This window comes from Danio rerio, chromosome 6, assembly GCF_052040795.2.
Source record: "Danio rerio strain M-AB ecotype USA chromosome 6, GRCz13ab, whole genome shotgun sequence".
Taxonomy (NCBI): Eukaryota; Metazoa; Chordata; class Actinopteri; order Cypriniformes; family Danionidae; genus Danio; species Danio rerio.
In genome coordinates, this window is record NC_141026.1 from 57,887,495 (window position 1) to 57,907,500 (window position 20,006).

The 20,006-nt window shown below is 34.7% G+C and overlaps 1 protein-coding gene across 1 annotated transcript in view; it reads right to left on the reverse strand.

The window, feature by feature from the left end:
• The window catches only part of slc12a5a (solute carrier family 12 member 5a), a 2,560,186-nt gene that overhangs the window by 1,845,101 nt on the left and 695,079 nt on the right, over positions 1-20,006 (reverse strand). The gene's annotated exons all lie outside the window — the stretch shown is intronic.

Here is a 20,006-nt window from a genome sequence, read left to right on the forward strand (position 1 = left end):
ATGCATATGTAAGAGTTGCAAATGTGTAAAAGAGTAAAAGTATGACGTCATAAAGTTCACTTGCTTTATAGATCTAGAGCAGAAAAGCATCTTAAAGACAATACAAACAATATATGAGATTTAAAGATAAAACTTACAAAAAAATGTTAAAATGACTTTAAAATCAAGTAAAAAAATACATTTATTAAATACAAACAAACATATATGAAAATAACAAATAAATATAACATAAAATCAACATAATTTGTGTAAAATGATTTATAATATATTATAATAAAGATGTTCACACCTGTGCCTCTTTAAAATATCACCAATATTTATGTAACATAGCTTAATACCCCCTAAAACAATAAATATTAAGACTTTAAATTTAAACACATTGCATAAACGGAAGTATATGTGCATATAAAGTACAAATACTAAATATTTAATGCATATGATGTCATGCATAATAATGATAAAAGATAATTAATGTTTATCTATTTGCATTATCATATCTCCCACAACATGACAGCCACATTTCCCTCCAAACTCCACTTCAGGTACCTTCATCAAAGTACATTTCTATAACGCTTGTTGTGGAGTTGGACCATGTTGTTAATGTGTGTATCGTATGACCCAACAGCATGAGGTTTGGTTATAAAATTAGCCGGGGTAAATCGTGTTGCCCAGTACCCAATGTGCATGATGCAAAAACATCATCTCACTTCTGAACTCAAGCCCCTCTGGTAATCCCACGCTCATGACATAGTATAGTTTTACTAAAGTCGAGATATGTCGTACTGTAAACATGTTGACTCATAGCACACATAGGTCTTGTTTAAATAACCTTGAACCCTCTGCAGTGCTGCCGTAGTATTTATCAAGCCCCTAAAACACACACAGATTCATCAGGATTGTGTTTGGTAGTGCTTGTGGGACTGCTTTCATAAGACACCACCAACATGGCTTTTTCAACAGACAGTGTTGTTGAAATTGATAGCGTCTGATGTCTGCACTTAAATATGTGATATAAGGCAGTTGATTTAGCAGTTTAAAAGTGTATACACATAAATGAAATTTTATTTTCCTATAAAATATAAATTTAAAATTCACTTAAAATAGTTTAAGTACATGTTTTGGTCTAGTTGGTTATACAGATTATTATAATTTTATGTTAGCAACATGCCAAAACCTTTTAGCGGTGAGCAATGTTATAAAAATGTTAGCAATTTGCTAAATACCTGTTACAAATATGCTAACAAGTTGAAACATCCAAACAATGTTAAAGCAATGCAAAGGCATGTAAGCATGCTAGAAACATGTTCAAACATGTTAGCAAATTTGTAATAATGTTACGAACTTGATAAACCATGCTAACAATGTGATTAAACAGGCAAACAAATAACATGCATAATAAATATGTAAATAAATACAATAATTAAAATGAAAACTTGTTAGAAACTCTTAGAAACACGCAAACAATGTGCTAAAATATCTTAAAATTGTGCTAAAACATGCTGAGCAAGTATTATTAGCAACATGCTGCTAACATTTTAAAAATGCTAACAAAACATCCAAACAATGTGTTGAACTATAGTAGCAACTTTTCAAATGTATGTACTGTAAGCATGCTAGCAACATGTTTGAACATGCTAGAAATCTTTAAATAAAGTTAAGAACTTGATAAAACATGCTAACAATGTGCTTAAATAGGCAAATAAATAACATGCATAATGTGATGCTAACGTTAAAAAGTATAACTTGTTAGAAACTTTTCAAAACATGCTAACAATCTGCTGAAAATTTTTAAAATTTTGTTAAAACATGCTGGTAAGTATTATTAGTAACATGCTAAAACATGTAGACAGCTTGCTAACATTTGCTATCGGTATGGTAAAAACATCACAATCTTGTTAAAACTTCTGGTCATCAAAACATGCTAACAATTTGCTTAAACAAACTGTTTATAAACAAGATGCATAATGGCATTTAGGCTAAATGCTGCTAACTTTTTAAAATTACTTAGAAAAAATTAAAAGTAGTAGCAACTTTTCAAATGCATGTAAGCATGCTAGCAACATGTTTGAACATGCTAGAACCCTTACAATAATGTTAAGAACTTGATAAAACATGCTATTGATGTGCTTAAATGTTCAAATAAAAACATGCAAAGATGATGCTAACATGTTAAAATGATAACTTGTTAGAAACTCTTTGAAACATGCTAACAATGTGCTTAAAAGTTTACAATTGTGCTAAAACATGCTGGGTAAGTATTATTAGCAACTTAAAACATGGCTACGGCTTGCTAACATAGTGGCAGTGTGCTAAAGCATATCAGAATCTTGTTTAAAAATGTCTCATTTTATCAAAACATGCTAACAATGTGCTTAAACAAACTCGTTATAAATAAAATGCATAATTGCATATATTCTGCTAACATTTTAAAAATGCTAACAAAACGTGTTAAGAGCTATTAGAAAAATGCTAGATAAATGTGTTAAAACATCCAAACAATGTGTTAAACCATAGTAGCAACTTTGCAAAGACATGTAAACATGCTAGCAACATTTTTTTAAATGCTATCAACTTTTAGGACCTCACTGAAACATGCTAACAGTGTGATAAAACATTGTAAGTTTGTACTAAAACATGCTGGATAAGTATTATAAACAACGTGCTAAAACATGTAAATAACTTGCATATCTAAAAACATCAGAAAACATGTAAGTAGGTTATCAAAACTTGCTAACAATGTGCTTAAACAGATTGCTAAAAAATAACAAATATAATAATACGAAGCTAACATGTTAAAATGCTAACAAACCGTGTTAGGAACTCATTCAAACATACTAACAGTGTAATAAAACATCCGAAGTTTGTGCTAAAACATGCTGGAAAAGTATTAGAAACAAAACGCTAAAACATGTAAATAACTTGTTAACATGTGCTAAAAACATCAGAATCTTGTTAAAAGTGTGTTAGCAGGTTACCAAAACATGTTAACAATGTGCTTAAACAAATTGCTATTAAATAACAAACATAATATATACAGTGCTAACATGTTAAAATGCTAACAAACCCTGTTAGGGACTCAAACATGCTAACAGTGCGACAAAACATCCTACGTTTGTGCTAAAACATTTAAATAACTTGCTAACATATGCTAAACCTATTAGAATCTTGTTAAAATGTTAACGGGTTACCAAAACATGCGAACATCATGCTTAAACAAATTGCTAATAAATAACAAACAAAATATATAAAGTGCTCACATGTTAAAATGCTAATAAACTGTGTTAGAGACTCATTCAAACATGTTAACAGTGGGATAAAACCTCCTATGTTTGTGTTAAAACATGCAAATAACTTGCTAACATATGTTGAAAACATATGAATCTTGTTAAAAAACATGTTAGCATGTGCATGTTAATGTGCTTTAAACAAAATGCTAATAAATAACAAACACTATATACAGTGCTAGAACATTAAAAATGCCAACAAATCATGTTAGGAACTCTTTGAAACATGCTAAACATGTGCTAAACCATCCTACTTTACTAAAAGATGCTGACTAAATTTTGTTAGCAACATGCTAAAACATGTAAAGAGCTTGCTAAAATGTGATAAAAGTGCACTAATACATGTTAAAATCTTGTTAAAACATGTTAGCAGGTTACTTAAACATGTTATAAGTTTTGAAAATATTTTTAATGGTTTAATGACAAATGTTTATATATATATTTTTATATTATTTTAAACATTTCAATTATGTTTAAGGTTTAGAATGTAACTGAAAATCAAAACCATCTAAAATTATAACCATTTCATACTTTCTATCCTGTTAGTATTGCGTGATGCCCCTTTAAATGATAAAAAGCCTTCTTTGCTCACAACAATCATGAGGAAGTGACATCATTTTGGCGGGAAATCAGCAGAACACACACTAGTGAGTATTAGCGATTGATATTTGTTTTCAGTGCTGTTTGAGAGGATCTGATATCTGAAACATGATTGGTTTTCACTTGTACTTGTAGTTGTTGGTCAGCAGTGAAACTTTGACTGTAAACGGTGAAGCGAGTAGTTTATAGGATCTGGAATCAGCATGGTTGGTTGGGCCATGTTTTTGTTTAGAACGAACAAAACCTATAAACACATCAACAATAGCATGCTTAGTTAAGTAATAAACACAATAAAACCATCGCTCCTGTTAACTTTAATGGGCTAAATTGACTGAAGGAATGCACCATGACCCGATCCTCAGGTTATTCCAGAACACATGGGTGGTCGTTTTTGGCAAAAACAAAGTATTATAGCTATCGACTGAGCCACAGCCATGCAAAGGCTTAAAATCCTCGACTTGTTATTGGTCTTTGGCAGTACAGTACAAGGCTGTGGGATTTTGTGGTGGATACAAGACTCTTTCTTTGGTAAATTTTGGTTAAGCTCTTTCATACTTGGGATTTTGGATTTTTTTTTTCTTGCGCAACGCTGGTTTGAATTTCCTCAGAAAGAGGAGATCAAAGGAAACGGGAAAACAAGTTAAGATTGCCCACGTAGATCCATAAAAATACCCCTGGTTTTGAACAACCAAAGCGGTGGCATAATGATAAGGTGTTTTAAATCAGTGCCAGAGCATTGCGATTTTTTTTTTTCTTTTTATGAGGCATTCTGGGTAATTAACAGGCAGTTTCTGTAGGGTGTTTTTGATGATTTCCACTCTGTGATATTTGTAATGTTTAGCTTGGGTGTCTTTAGTGGAATCAGAGATTTTATATTTGTACACACTCAGAAATAAAAGGTACAAATTCTGTCAGTCAGGTGGTACCTTTTTAGAAAGTACACTTTTGTACCGCACAGGTAACCAATAATACATTTAGTGTACACTTTTGTACTTTTAAGGTACTATGAGTTACACATTTATACTTTTTAGGTATTAATATGTACACTGTAAAAAAGGTATATGATCAATAAGTCATGACAGCATATGTTTTTAGTTAATTGTAACTCATTAAACTAAATTAGTCATGTTCTAACTTGATTTGATGAACTATGAAAGTTGTTTTAAGTCAATTTAATACAATATAAGTTCATTTAATTTGGCTTAAAAATTTAAGTCAACCAGTATTTTTTATAGTGTACTGTACCTTTAAGGGGCCACTGTGTCCTAGTGGTTAGCACTGTTGCCTCACAGTAAAAAGTTTGCTGGTTCAAGTCCCAGCTAGGTCATTTGGCATTTCTGAGTGGAGTTTGCATGTTCTCCCCATGTTTGTGTGGTTTTTTTCCGGATGCTCCGGTTTCCCCCACAAGAATTGAATTAACTAAATTAACCTTAGTAGGGTGGCACAGTGGGTAGCATGATCGCTTCACAACAAGAAGGTCACTGGTTCGAGCCCCGTTTGAGTCAGTCGCCATTTTCTTTGTGGAGTTTGCATGTTCTCCCCGTGTTGGTGTGGGTTTCCTCCGGGGGCTCCGGTTTCCCCCACAAGTCCAAAAACATTTGGTCCAGGTAAATTGGGTAAGCTTAATTGGCTGTACTGTATAAGTGTGTATGGATGTTTACCAGTACTGGGTTGCAGCTGGAAGGGCAAAACTTATGCTGGATAAGTTGGCGGTTCATTCTGCTGTGCCAACCCTTGATGAATGAAAGGACTAAGCCGAAGAAAATGGTACCTTTAAGGACCTGTTAGGAACAAAATTGTTCATTAATTCATTCATTAATTCATTCATTCATTCATTTTCTTGTTGGCTTAGTCCCTTTATTAATCAGGGGTCGCCACAGCGGATGAACCACCAACTTATCCAGCAATTTTTTTTTACACAGCGGATGCCCTTCCAGCCGCAACCCATCTCTGGGAAACATCCACACGCACATTCACACACACAATCATGCACTAGGGACAATTTAGCTTCCCAATTCACCTGTACAGCATGTCTTTGGGCTGTGGGGGAAACCGGAGCACCAGGAGGAAACCCACGCGAAGGCAGGGAGAACATGCAAACTCCACACAGAAACGCCAACTGAGCCGAGGTTCGAACCAGCGACCTTCTTGCTGTGAGGCGACAGCACTACCTACTGCGCCACTGCCTCGCCCCTATAGGAATTTAAACTCTTTTTTTTATTTCATTCTACATAGACATTAATACTTATAAAACGTTATGCTAGTTTTGGCACTTTTTTAATATTTAGAATCAACAGGATGTTATTGCAGGCCCCCCAAAAATTGAGGTTACGTCTTCAAAAGTAACTTGAAGGAAAAATCATCCTTTTTTGAAACGACACGAATGTTATCGTAAATTTTCATTTTTGGGTGCACTGCACCTTTATTTAATATTATATGATTAACATGGAAATATATATATATATATATATATATATATATATATATATATATATATATATATATATATATATATATATATATATATATATATATATATATATATATATATATATATATAAACCATGAACATAACAACAAAAATGCTATAAACTGGAACAAATATAATTGACTCATAAAACCAAACACTGTTAAACACCCAAAATGATTTCAAAGTGAGGGTAAATGTCAGAATGACCAGCCGAGGAAAGCCTGCTTCACAGTAAAATATAGTTGATTCTACAAGATAATACTGTGACATCACAGTAATGGACTTTACTATCTACTGTGAAGTTAAACTTCATGGCTGTACTTTCAAAGTAAATGAAACAAAATCACATTCACTTACTGTGAACTAACTATGCTGTGAAATTACATACAGTTTTTTACTGTAAAAGTAATGCAATTATTAGCCAGTAATTTACTGTGAATTGAGTCAAATTTTTTGCAGTGTATGCAAAAACTTATATTATTGTATGAAGCAATTGGGAATAAAGCAGTGTTAAGAGTCAAAGAGAACAAAATCTTCACTTCCTAATAACAAGGTGGCAAATATTAAAAAGAAAAATGAAATTTGCTGCGGTGGGAGCTTTTTTTTCTTCTATAATAAATGATTTTAGCCTCAGAAGATGGAATGCTATGAATGTGCGGTGGACTTTTGGATGTGTAGATGCTTTTTGGGAGCGCAGATGCTTGATTAAGACAGTTCTGAAGGTGATAATAATATAAATAATAATAATAATACTGAACCGCTGGGATGACAGACTTTAGCTGAGGGATTTTAGAATGAGCAGGAGAACATTTCACATGTGTTCAAAATGCTGGTTTGTCCATTGATGCCGACACATCGCACTTCTATTTTTAAAACAAAATCTCATCACTTTTTTTGATGTGCATGCTGGAATTTATTCAGTAAATGTCTTTCCGTCATAGTTTATGCACATTTTTTCTTACCTGATAAAAAGAGAATCCCACACAGTTGGATATGCATATGTTTTTATGCTCATTTTCAAAATTTATGAAGATCTTTGTGTTAAAATCAAGCATTTTTTTAATGTAATAAGCACATACAAATATGTAGATAGAAACATGATGAGAGTTTTGAGTGAACTGCCCCTTTAGGATGGAATCATATACTGTATGAGCTGTTCTATGAACCTAATGTGTATGTCACATGAACTCTTTGACCTGAGAGTTGCTTGCAGAAAACACAAGAAGTGAACCAAAACTGATGACTCAAGCTCGTACCACCCCGGCTGATAGGGGCCATCAGGTTCAACAGCCACACACATATGCACACGTAAACACTAGTAAAGTTGGTTTCTGAATGTTTGTTGCAAATGAAAGGAGACTCTGGCTTGAGGGGATTTAGAAGGTCTTTTGGCTAATTTACTCTTAGAAAAATCAAAAATGTCTTGCTTAAACTTACATTCTTGCTTAGTTAAGAAAAGTTACACTGTATAAAATGCTGGTTTGATGTAACCCAATTGGACAAACCAAAATGTTGGGTTAAAAAGGTCTTTTGTTTTCAATTCAGTTTAAATAACACACTTTTTAAACTAATGCGTGGGTTTGTTCAAATTTTACAACACTTAATAATATTTATTTATTTATTTATTTATTTATTTACTTATTTATTTATTTATTTATTTTATTTTATTTTATAATTTTATTTTATTTTTATTTTTTATTCATTTTATTTTTTATTCATTTTATTTTTTATTTATTTATTTATTTATTTATTTATTTATTCATTCATTCATTTATTAATTAATTTATTCATTCATTCATTTTCTTGTCGGCTTAGTCCCTTTATTAATCCGGGGTCACCACAGCGGAATGAACCACCAACTTATCCAGCAAGTTTTTACGCAGCGGATGCCCTTCCAGCCGCAACCCATCTCTGGGAAACATCCACACACACATTCACACACACACTCATACACTATGGACAATTTAGCCTTCCCGATTCACCTGTACCGCATGTGTTTGGACTGTGGGGGAAACCGGAGCACCCGGAGGAAACCAAGCGAAGGCAGGGAGAACATGCAAACTCCACACAGAAACGCCAACTGAGCCGAGGTTCGAACCAGCGACCTTCTTGCTGTGAGGTGACAGCACTACCTACTGCTCGACTGCCTCGCCTTATTTATTTATTTAATATTATAATTGAATACATGCTATAAAATTTTTTTTTTTCTTAATTATTTAACATTCAGTATGGTTAACTTTGACTGGACTAATAAACACAAATACAGGCAGTTTCCAAATCTTATTAAAGTTTGAAGTCAAACTATATTTACATTTAGTCATTTGGCAGATCAATCAAATAAGCAATATTTGTTGTGAAATTAAATCGACATCAAAAACTTCAGTCACCAAATGCTAGTAAATCTCAGTAATAATGACAAAGCAATGCTGATTAAAATGCAATCTTCCCATCGCTAACTTCAGGGCGGAGAGAATATTCGTGCAACTCTTCACCACCATTAGTGCCTCAGTAATCCCTTTAAATGTATATGCATGAATTAAAACAATGGCCCATTTCATCACTATGGGATTCATCAGTATGCTGATTGAGGAATGTTTGGGTGATCCAGGCTTGAGATTGTTTCTTCTCCTCTAATACACATATGGGTTATTTGCTTTAGATAGGACATGCTCTCCTTATATAGTCCTGTGTTCTAGCGTTGGGTTTTACAGCTCATAAACTGAGCTATACTAGTGTAAATTCAGTACACTGTAAAAAGTGAATACTTGAAAGAAGTGAGTAAATCCATTGCCTTAACAGTGACACATTGATTTCACTTAACAATGTAAGTAATCATGTTGTAAATCAAAACTTTAAGTTCAGTTAAGGTGGGCACGGTGGCTTAGTGGTTAGCACTGTCGCCTCACAGCAAGAAAATAGCTGGTTCGAGTACGGCTGGGTCAGTTGGCTGTTCTGTAGAGTTTGCATGTTCTTTCAGTGTTGGCGTGGGTTTCCTCCTGGTGCTCCGGTTTCCCCCACAAGTCCAAAGACATGTGGTATAGGTGAATTGGGTAGGCTAAATTGTCTCTGTGTGTGTGTGTGTGTGTGAATGAGTGTGTATGGATGTTTCCCAGTGATGGGTTGCAGCTGAAAGGCATCCGCTGCATAAAATATTTGCTGGATATGTTGGCGGTTCATTCCGCTGTGGCGACCCCAGATTAATAAAGGGATTAAGCCGAAAAAAAAATGAATGAATGAAGTTGGCGGTTCATTCCGCTGTGGCGAACCCCTTATGATTAAAGGAACTTGCTCTGCATTCATACTAAAGGCAGTGAGAGCGTTAAATTTCGCTCAGGCCGCCCTGGCGTCAACTCTGTCTGCCTTTAGATCTGGTAGCGAGAGCGTCAAAATTCACTTCATTGATCTTGTATTTAAAGGGGCTGTTGCAGCATATCATATCAGTTACATTCCTGCATAACACATGCTTTCTAGCAAAAAAATATTGCACACTTTTTTTTTATCAAATTCACTTAACAATGGAAGATCAAGTTGCATGTGCTGTGGCTTTGCTCCACTTAATTATCCAAAGTGTCCTTGTGTCTGAAATATCTTGAAGTAGCAATACTGTTTTTTACTGTTGCATGAGTTTTTTTTTTAATGAAAAAAACAAACATTAACGCACATCAGTAACTCGCCAGTAACTTATTTAATGCATGTTCCTGTAAGAAAACATTGCAAATAATTGGAAATCCACCGACCGCAATAATCAAACCCTTGGGAACAACTGTGGTCGGAGTCAAAGGTCACAGTGACTGTGTTCTCTGAAGCTCTCCTCTCAAGCGGTGGACGTCTTCATTCTGACTGCTTGCCGCCGAACCGCGTCATAGCTCATTACCATAAAGTTGACCTGATTTCAACTCTCCTCAACGCCAACACCGGTGAAAACGCGCCGTGCTGCTTCTCGCCGCTTGAAGATGCGCTGATGAGAATATGTTAATTTGTTTAGCACTTGAGAACCACACAGTGCCTTCAGGTAAACAGACGTTTGGTTTCATGTCAACTGGGGCTGATATTCCCCTCATGTTTAACAATGGTGTGCTCAGTGTGTCAGAATGGCTTTTAGAGTTTTGTGTATTGTCAAAATGCTCCCTGTTTACTATCATTTGGTCTTTGGATTGGTTTAGGCAAAGCGAAATGATATGAAGAGGCATAACACTTTCTTACAATCTCTCCATATCTCTAGAAAAAACAACTGTGCATTTCTGAGGCGGCACTGTTGCCTCACAGCAATAAAGTCACTAGTTCAAGTCCCGGCTGGGCCAGTTAACATTTCTGTGTGGAGTTTGCATGTTTTCCCCATGTTGACATGGGTTTCCTTTGGGTGCTCCGGTTTCCCCCACAGTTCAAACACATGCGCTATAGGTGAACTGAATATGCTAAATCGGCCATAGTGTGTGAATGTTAGAGTGTGTGGGTGTTTCCTAGTATTGGGTTCCAACTGGAAGGGTATCTGCAGCGTAAAACATATGCTGGAATATCGGCAGTTCATTCCTCTGTGGTGACCTCTGATTAGTAAGGGACTAAGCGAAATGAATGAATGAATGTGCATTTCTGAGTGTGCCTCACACAGGTGAGTGGGTTATACAGACCACCTGTAGAACCACCCTTCTCTACATATGCACCGGAGACTTAAATTCCAACTTACAAGGACTCAATAAGGAAAAACAATGTTCACCTGTGAATGTACCACGCAATCATGTTGCACAACGTTGATTTATATTATGTAAAAGGACTTTCTGAGGTTTTTCATTAATTCATTTATTTTCTCTTCGGCTTTGTCCCTTTTTTAATCAGGAGTCGCCACAACAGAATGAACCGCCAATTTATCTAGCACATGTTTTACGCAGCGGATGCCCTTTCAGCTGCAACCCATCACTGGGAACCAACCATACACACTCACTCACACACATATACTATGTATTGTGCATGATTAATAAAGAGACTAAGCCGAAAAGAAAATGAATGAATGATTGAGTTGGTGGTTCATTCCGCTGTGGCAACCCCTGATTAATAAAGGGACTAAGCTGAAAAGAAAATTAATTAATGAATGTATAAGTTGGCGGTTCATTCTGCTGTGGCGACCTCTGATAAATAAGTGACTAAGCCGAAGGAAAATGAATGAGTTAGTGAAGTAATACAAGAAAACACACTCTATGCTTGGTTACTTAAACCCAAATTGGGTAAAATATGGACTAACGCAAAACATTGGGTTAAATTTGGTCCTTTTCATTTAATTAAAAAAAATTACCCAGCAGTTGGGTTTGTCCCTATATAGGTTGAAATAACCCAGCATCGCACTATTCCAATTTTTCTCCTTTGAAATTCTACATTCTCTGTTGTTCGACATTCATTCATTCACTGTAAAACCAAACAGTCAACTTTATCAACTGAAATGAGTGGAGTTAACTCAAAATTGACTGTAAGTTAATTCTACTCATTTGAAAAGAGTTTTGACCAGGGCCAGACGGAATCTGTGAACGTTTTTTGCTATTTCTGCGGAGAATTTTGGTAAAAATCTGCGGATTTCTGCATGCAGAATTATTTTGGGAGTATCCAGCGTAGTATCATAACTAAAACCTTAATATATTAAATAAAAAGTAATAAATTACTGAATAAAAACGGAAAAAATTCATATTTACACACTGACTCAAGTAAATAAATAGAAATAATAATGCGTTAAAAATCTCCAGAAATCTGCGGAATTCTGCGGAAAATCTGCGGAATTCTGCGCACGCAGATTCCGTGTGGGCCTAGTTTTGACTCATTGTTGAAGGTAAAATACCTCAATGGGAAGGTTAAATACCTCACTACTTCAACTTAATCGGAGTAAGTTCAGAGTACTCGTATAGATTAGTTTAACTCAAATGGTTTGTATCAATCGGTTTCCTCAAATGGTTTGAGTTGCCTTAACTTATTGGCTTTACAGTATCTCAGTTGGTTTAAGTTCTCTTCGGTTATGTTTACTGTGCTCAAATTGCTTCGTTTCCTCAAATGGATTAAGTTCACAGTACTCATTAGCATTCGTTTTTGAACTGAAATGGTTTGTTCCAATCGGTTTCCTCAAATGGTCTGAGTTGGCTTAACTTTTTTGGGTTTTACAGTGTTCATTTTCCTTCGGCTTAGTCCCTTGTATATCAGGGGTCCCCACATTGGAATGAACCGCCTTGTCATTTGACAATTCTCCAGGGGCCTCATGTATCAACGCTGCGTACGCACAAAAACTTTGCGTACGCCAGGTTTCACGCTCAGAATCGCTCACGTTTGGATTTACTAACAATACGTAAACTGAACGTAGGAATGTGCGCAGCTTCATGGCAGCTTTCTGGCAGGCGTACGCACATTTTTTGTGCGTGTCAGTTTTATTTCCATTGGCGACTCCTAGAGGCAGTTGTGTTAAATTCCTCTCCACCAAGTGTCTGAGCCTTGCAATGGCAGCTGTATGAGACGGGTTCAGCAGGTATATAAGGTTTCCATACCATACATTTGACCAGATAAAAATTAAAGCACAATTTGCAGCAGTCGCCTGTTTTCCCAATGTAATCTGAGCGATCTACCGCACACACATTGCTATAAAGACACTATCTGAAGATGAATTTGCATGCGTGAATCAGAAACATTTCCATTCAATAAATGTGCAAATAAAATATGATGCTTATTGATATGAACTTATTGATGATTCCTACTTGTCTTTCTCGTGATAAATAGTTGGCAAAATCTGATATGTAGCGGGGGAAAAAACAAGAAAGAGTTCATCACACGCTGGAATCGAGCCGAGTTCATGCTCGAATGTATCAATTCATGATCACATGCGTCTTACGAGCGCGCCACTGAGACTGTTGAACATTCTGCAACATTTTACAGATATAAACCACACTATTTCTTTTTTTTTATGCACTCACTGCGATATGTTCAGACCCAACTGTGTTAACCGCATCAGCTAAACTCTCCCACTCTATTTTTTTCTTTTGTTGTTAATTCCGGAGAACAAACTTGCAAATAACACCGCTTTTCTCCGGTCTACCTCCGAAAGCAGCACCTCCAATTTACATTCTGTTCAAAGTTTCTCTTTTTGCTTGATTTTGCCGTTGCTTTTTCGTTGGGTTTTGCCATTAGCATAGTCATTAGCATATTCATACGGGGGAGGAGGCAGGGAGGGGTTTTGTGCTCGTGCATGTTGCGCTCAGTTTCACGTTCCTTCAGATGTACAAAAGAATATGCGTGAGATTCGGCGTAAGCAGTGTTTCATACATCTGAATTTTTTTCTGCGTACGCACATTTACAGCTTTGTGCGTACGCAATGTTTTAGTAAGATTTCCACGCAAGTCTTCGTACATGAGGCCCCTGAATTTTTTTCTGCGTACGCACATTTACAGCTTTGTGCGTACGCAATGTTTTAGTAAGATTTCCACGCAAGTCTTCGTACATGAGGCCCCTGAAATATTTGTGAATATTTTGAGCCACATCTGTTTCTCATGCCAACAAAATTAGGTCGCGCATTCCACGCGGCATCAAGGTGTTGAAAGAGCCGTGCGTGTGAAAAATGCCCTTGTTTGCGTCATTCATACCTGTTATCACATCAGCACAAGCCTGAGTAACTAATCTGCTCCAGTAGTATCATTTGGCTGTCAATTTACAGTGCATTTACACCGCTTTGACAGTGATTTATAGATGACATTTGAGAACGGCACAGCCCCGGATACCTCTGCGAACCCACTGACCCTTTTTCTTGCATAAACAACTCGGAGGGCTGGAAAAGGGTTAAGGGTTTCCCTATACATTCGGCAGCCACCTTTCCTCTACTTTACACACTCAAGGCCCAAGAGTATGTGATTTAGGGCCACTACAATCGCAATTATGTTTAAATGCAATGAATTGGGGTGTTAGTGGAGCAATTGGAAGCCAAGATTTACTCTTAGAGACAGCAGAGTGGAAAAACAATGCAATAGTAAATAATAAAGTGCAACTCAATGTAGATAAGATAAAGACATTCAATAGCTTTTGTTGTTGATGTCAGAGGCCGCTCAGTCAAACTGGGAATTACTGGCTTTTTATAAATGGGAAACCACATTCACGAGACATACAGGTGAAGTCAGAATTATTAGCCCTCCTGGTAAATTTTTAATTCCTTCATAATTTTTGTTTAACAGAAATATTTTGTTTTCAACACATTTCTTAATATAATAGTTTTAATAACTTATTTCTTATAACTGATATATTTTATCTTTATCTTTAAAAATAATATTTTATCTTATTTTAACTAGGTTAATTAATTTTGGGCAAGTCATTGAACTTTTCTGCAGGCATTTAAAAAAGGACAATTGCTTAAGAGGGCTAATAATTTTGACCTTAAAATGGTTTTTGAAAAAATTAAAATTGCTTTTATTCTAGCTTAAATAAAGCAAATAAGAAAGAAAAAAATATTATAGGAATAACTGTGAAATTTCATTGCTCTGTTAAATATAACCTCAAAGAAAAAAAACTGTATAAGTAAATTTGATTATTTTAAGTTTCATTGATCTGTGCACTGATTATTTGATATATTTCAGAATATTGTGGAGAAAATATTATTACATATTTAACTGTGTATTTCAGTTTGTATCCTACATTTTTACAACACATTTTACATACAATTACAAAACATATAAAAAAAAAATTGTATTATATGAAAAAAAAAACCAAACTTAGCAGCTAAAATCCAATCCATATTATGAAGATTTGTACTGAAAGGTTTGTTCAGATATAGTTCACTTGTTATATGATTAACATTTTATTTCTAAAATCATGCAAAAATAAATAAATAATAATAATAACAACAATAATAATAATAGTAGTAATAATAATAATAATAATAATAAATAAATAAATAAATAAATAAAAGAAATCCTTCTGCTGACAGCATTTTTTTTACATAAATGGAGTGATAGTATATATCAAATAATATATATGCATATATGCATATTTTGAGTCTGGTTTCATCTTGTATACAGATTCATTCAAATGAGTGCAAATTAATTTTAGCGCTTAAAAAATATTGCTGCTGCTCATTCAAACTACTTCTAAAGCTGAATCATTACAATTCTTAAGTTGTTTTATGTTCAATCCACTCAAATTAGTAAAAACAATTAAGTTGAATTAATTGCAACACAGACTTATTGTTGATACCGTTGAATTCAAAATTATTAGCCCCCTGTTTATTTTTTCTCCTTATTTCTGTTTATCGGAGAGCAGATTTTTTTTTCAACACATTTCTAAACATATTAGTTTTAATAACTCATTTCTAATAACTGATTTATTTTATCTTTGCCATGATGACAGTAAAAAATACCACTCAGCCACTTCTATACAGATTAACGAGGCTAATCAGGTTAACTAGGCAGGTTAGGGTAATTAGGCAAGTTATTGTATAACGATGGATTGTTCTGTTGACTATTGAAAAAAAATCTACCTTAAATGGGCTAATAATATTAAAATGTTTTTTTTTGTTGTTTTTTTTTAAATAAAACTGCTTTTATTCTAGCAGAAATAAAACAAACAGGACTTTCTCCAAAAGAATAAATATTATCAGACATATTGTGAAAATTTCCTAAATCTGTTAAACATAATTTGGGAAATATTTAAAAAAGAATAAATGTTCAAAGGGGGTTTAATAATTCTGACTTCAACTGCATGTACCCCTGTGTACATTTCTGGAGAGCGCGAATTTTGCAGCCAGAGGTACGTCTGGCTGCATTTCATCTTTAAAACGAACACTATGGGGTGGTATGATGCAGTCGATGGCTTGTTGCTTTTGCTCCACCAATAGACCAGGTACGGATGCTTTTCCGGTGTTAGCAGTTTGCCCAGTATCTCACCCTGCAAGTCGGCAAACTTGGGACATGGAGCGGAGTTAACCGCAAAGACAGAGTTCGAGTCTGGCGAAGAATGGTTTCAGAAACCAGATAAAACGCAAGCAAAAAAAATGAAATTAATAAAGAACAGGCTGAAAATTATGTGATGAAATCATATGGCCGTGATGGCTTTTCTTTGAAAACATTATTGGTTGGGATTAGAAAAGAGAGTTGAATCGGTTGGTCTACAGCAGGGGTGTCTAACTCAATTCCTGGAGGGCCGAAGCCCTGCACAGTTTAGTTCCAACCCTGCACCAAGACACTTTCCTGTAGGTTTCAAACAAGCCTGAAGGACTCAATTAGTTTGATCAGGTGTGTTTAATTAGGGTTGGAACTAAACTGTGCAGAGCTGCGGCCCTTTTGGAACTGAGTTTGACACTTGTGGTCTACAGCAAGCTGGCCTTGTCGACTGATGTGTATATTGCACCTTTTAAAGTGCGAGAAAAATTTGAGATCATCAAAAAGTGTAAAAACATATCTGCAAAGAGACTGGGTTGATTAATCAATATTTTAGCTAAAAGGTCTGTTCAAATATAGTTAACTTTTTATTAATTATAAAAATTATTAATACAAATTATTCCTAAGAGCATGCAAAATACTACTAATAATTATAAAATAAAATAAAATAAAATAAAATAATAATAATTTATGGAGTAATAAAAAAAGATATCTTCTGAAAAATCATTCATCTCTAAGTTTTCAACAAAAATAAAATATATATTGTCAGCCTGGTTTTATCCTATTTCAGATTTATTTAAATGAGGGCATATTCCTTAAGATGAAGAGTCATTTGCATATTTAAACAATATTTCAGAAAACTTGTATACTATAATAGTCAAATGTGAATAGCATGCTGATATCTCTTATAGCTGAAATATTTGTCCCCGTTCACCTATGGTGTTTTTTTGTCGTAATATGATCCCCGTTGACCTCATTGCCACAAAGTCCACACCAAAAGCTCCCTTCCATCACATCCAGCCCTCTGCAACACACACTGGTTGCTCTACTTTTGCACGAGCCGGAGATGAAAGAGTTAAAAACGAGCCGATAGATCAACGGGTGCAATCAATATCAGTTTCCCCAAATCAGCTCCTGTTATTTACATGTATATGTCAGAGTGAACGTGTGTCTCCACTAGCCAGCAGCGAGAGATTATTAACATTTTTGCGCTCATCCTGTGGCCGCATGTACAAAGCATACTTGAGCCGGAATGTTTCAGCTTTCAGATGGATGAGCGGAGGGATGACAGCGGGAATAAGAGCAGCACATCCTAGAGGAACAATTTCTTATTATACAGTTGAAGGCAGAAATATTAGCCCTCCGGTATATTTTTTCTGTTTAGCAGATATTTGTCAACACATTTATGAACATAATAGTTTTAATAACTCGTTTCTAATAACTGATTTCTTTTATCTTTGCCATGATGACAGTAAATAATATTTGAGATGTTTTTTAGGAAATTAGTATTCCGCTTAAAGTGACAACTAGGTTAAATAGGGTAAAGTTAGAGTAACTAGGCAAGTCATTGTGTAACAGCAGTTTGTTCTGTAGACAATCAAAACAATATTGCTTAAGGGGCTAATAATATTGACCTTACAATGTAAAAAAAACAAACAATTCTAGCTGGAATAAAATGAATAAGAATTTCTGCAGAAGAAAAAATATTATAGGAAATACTGTGAAAAATTGCTCTGTTAAACACCATTTAGGAAATATTTGATATTATTTGATAATGCTTTGATAATATTTGTAGTGCTGTTGAAATTAACAAGTTAACACATGCGATCAATTTGAAATGAACGCAGTTGCAGTGTTTTTTTTTCCTGTTGTGGCTTAAGTGTTTTCAACGTGCAAAGAAATATGAATAAGACCAGTGAAGCACTTTTAGCAAGAAAGTTTCAGTATAAAACAAATAACATCGCATCACCAGGCTATCCAGCGTTTATTTCTGGTGACTGGGCTGGCCAATCCTGGAGCACCTTGACCTTCTTTACTTTCAGAAGCTTTGATGTGGAGGCTGAAGTACGAGAAGAAGCGCTATCCTGCTGGAGAATTCGCCCTCTCCTGTTGTTTGTAATGGGCAGCACAAATGTCTTGATATCTCAGGCTGTTGATGTTGCCGTCCACTCTGCAACCCCAAACTATGATTTTTCCTTCAGCAAACTTGACTGATTTCTGTCAGAATCTTGGGTTCATGTGGCTTCTAGTTGGTTTTCTGCACTATTTGTGATGAGTGGGATGCAGATCAACAGATCATTCATCAGAAAAATCCACCTGCCACTTTTCCAAATGATCAACTAGAAATCAAGTTATTATTCGATGCTCTTACAACTGGGATCGATGACAAGACACACAGTGTGTGTGTGTGTGTGTGTGTGTGTGTGTGTGTGTGTGTGTGTGTGTGTGTGTGTGTATGTATATATATATATATATGAATGAAAAACCTCTAAATGCCATTTGAGATTTTCTTCTAAAATTAGCATTTGTCTTAGACCCCTGTGTGTAGACCTAATAATTTTACTTTCATAGTAATGAATAAGATCTTTTCATTGCCCTTTAAAGTAAAATAACTGAACATAAACATGGGAGGCTGAAAAAAACAACAACTAATTTTTAGTGAAAATTTCAGACGGTTTTTGCTGCACACACACACACACACACACACACACACACACACACACACACACACACACACACACACACACACACACACACACATACACACACACACACACATAAATATATATATATATACATATATATATATATATATATATATATATATATATATATATATATATATATATATGTATATATATATGTATATATGTATATATATATATATATATATATATATATACATATATATATATATATATATATATATATATATATATATATATATATGTATATATATATATGTATATATGTATATATATATATATATATGTATATATATATATGTATATATATATATGTATATATATATATGTATATATATATATGTATATATATATATGTATATATATATGTGTATATATATATATGTATATATATATATATATATATATATATACATATATATATATGTATATATATATATATGTATATATATATATATATGTATATATATATGTATGTATATATATATATATATATATATATATATATATGTATATATATATATGTATATATATATATATATATATATATATATATATGTATATATATATATATATATATATATATATATATATATATATATATGTATATATATATATGTCAGGGTTCTGCCACTTTGGTCTTGTAAATTCTTGTTTTGGTGGCAGAGCTCTGACACTACTCAATGTCTGGTCCTGTTTCTGTCTCTGTGTGCGCGCGCGCCGTCGTGGGTGTGCGCAGAGTGTGCGCGCTGCCACATGATGTGGCCGCGCACGCTCTGCGTCCCTCAGACGCGCGCGCTCTTGTACTAGTGTTTGTGTTTGTTCTGTCAGCAGCGCGCTGCTTTATTCTCGGCGCCTCCGTCTAGTTGGTTTCAGTTTTGGTTGGCGCTGAGATGAAGCATGCGCGTTGCTTATGTGTGAGCGCACGGTAAGGTGTTTATCTATCGTGTGCTCGTGTCTTGCGTCTTTTGTCAAAGCACGTGGCTTGGTGTTTACATTGTGGTCACGTGCTTTTGTCGTGTGCTTCAGTGTTGTGTTATGTGAGCGCATGGCTTGTATTGTC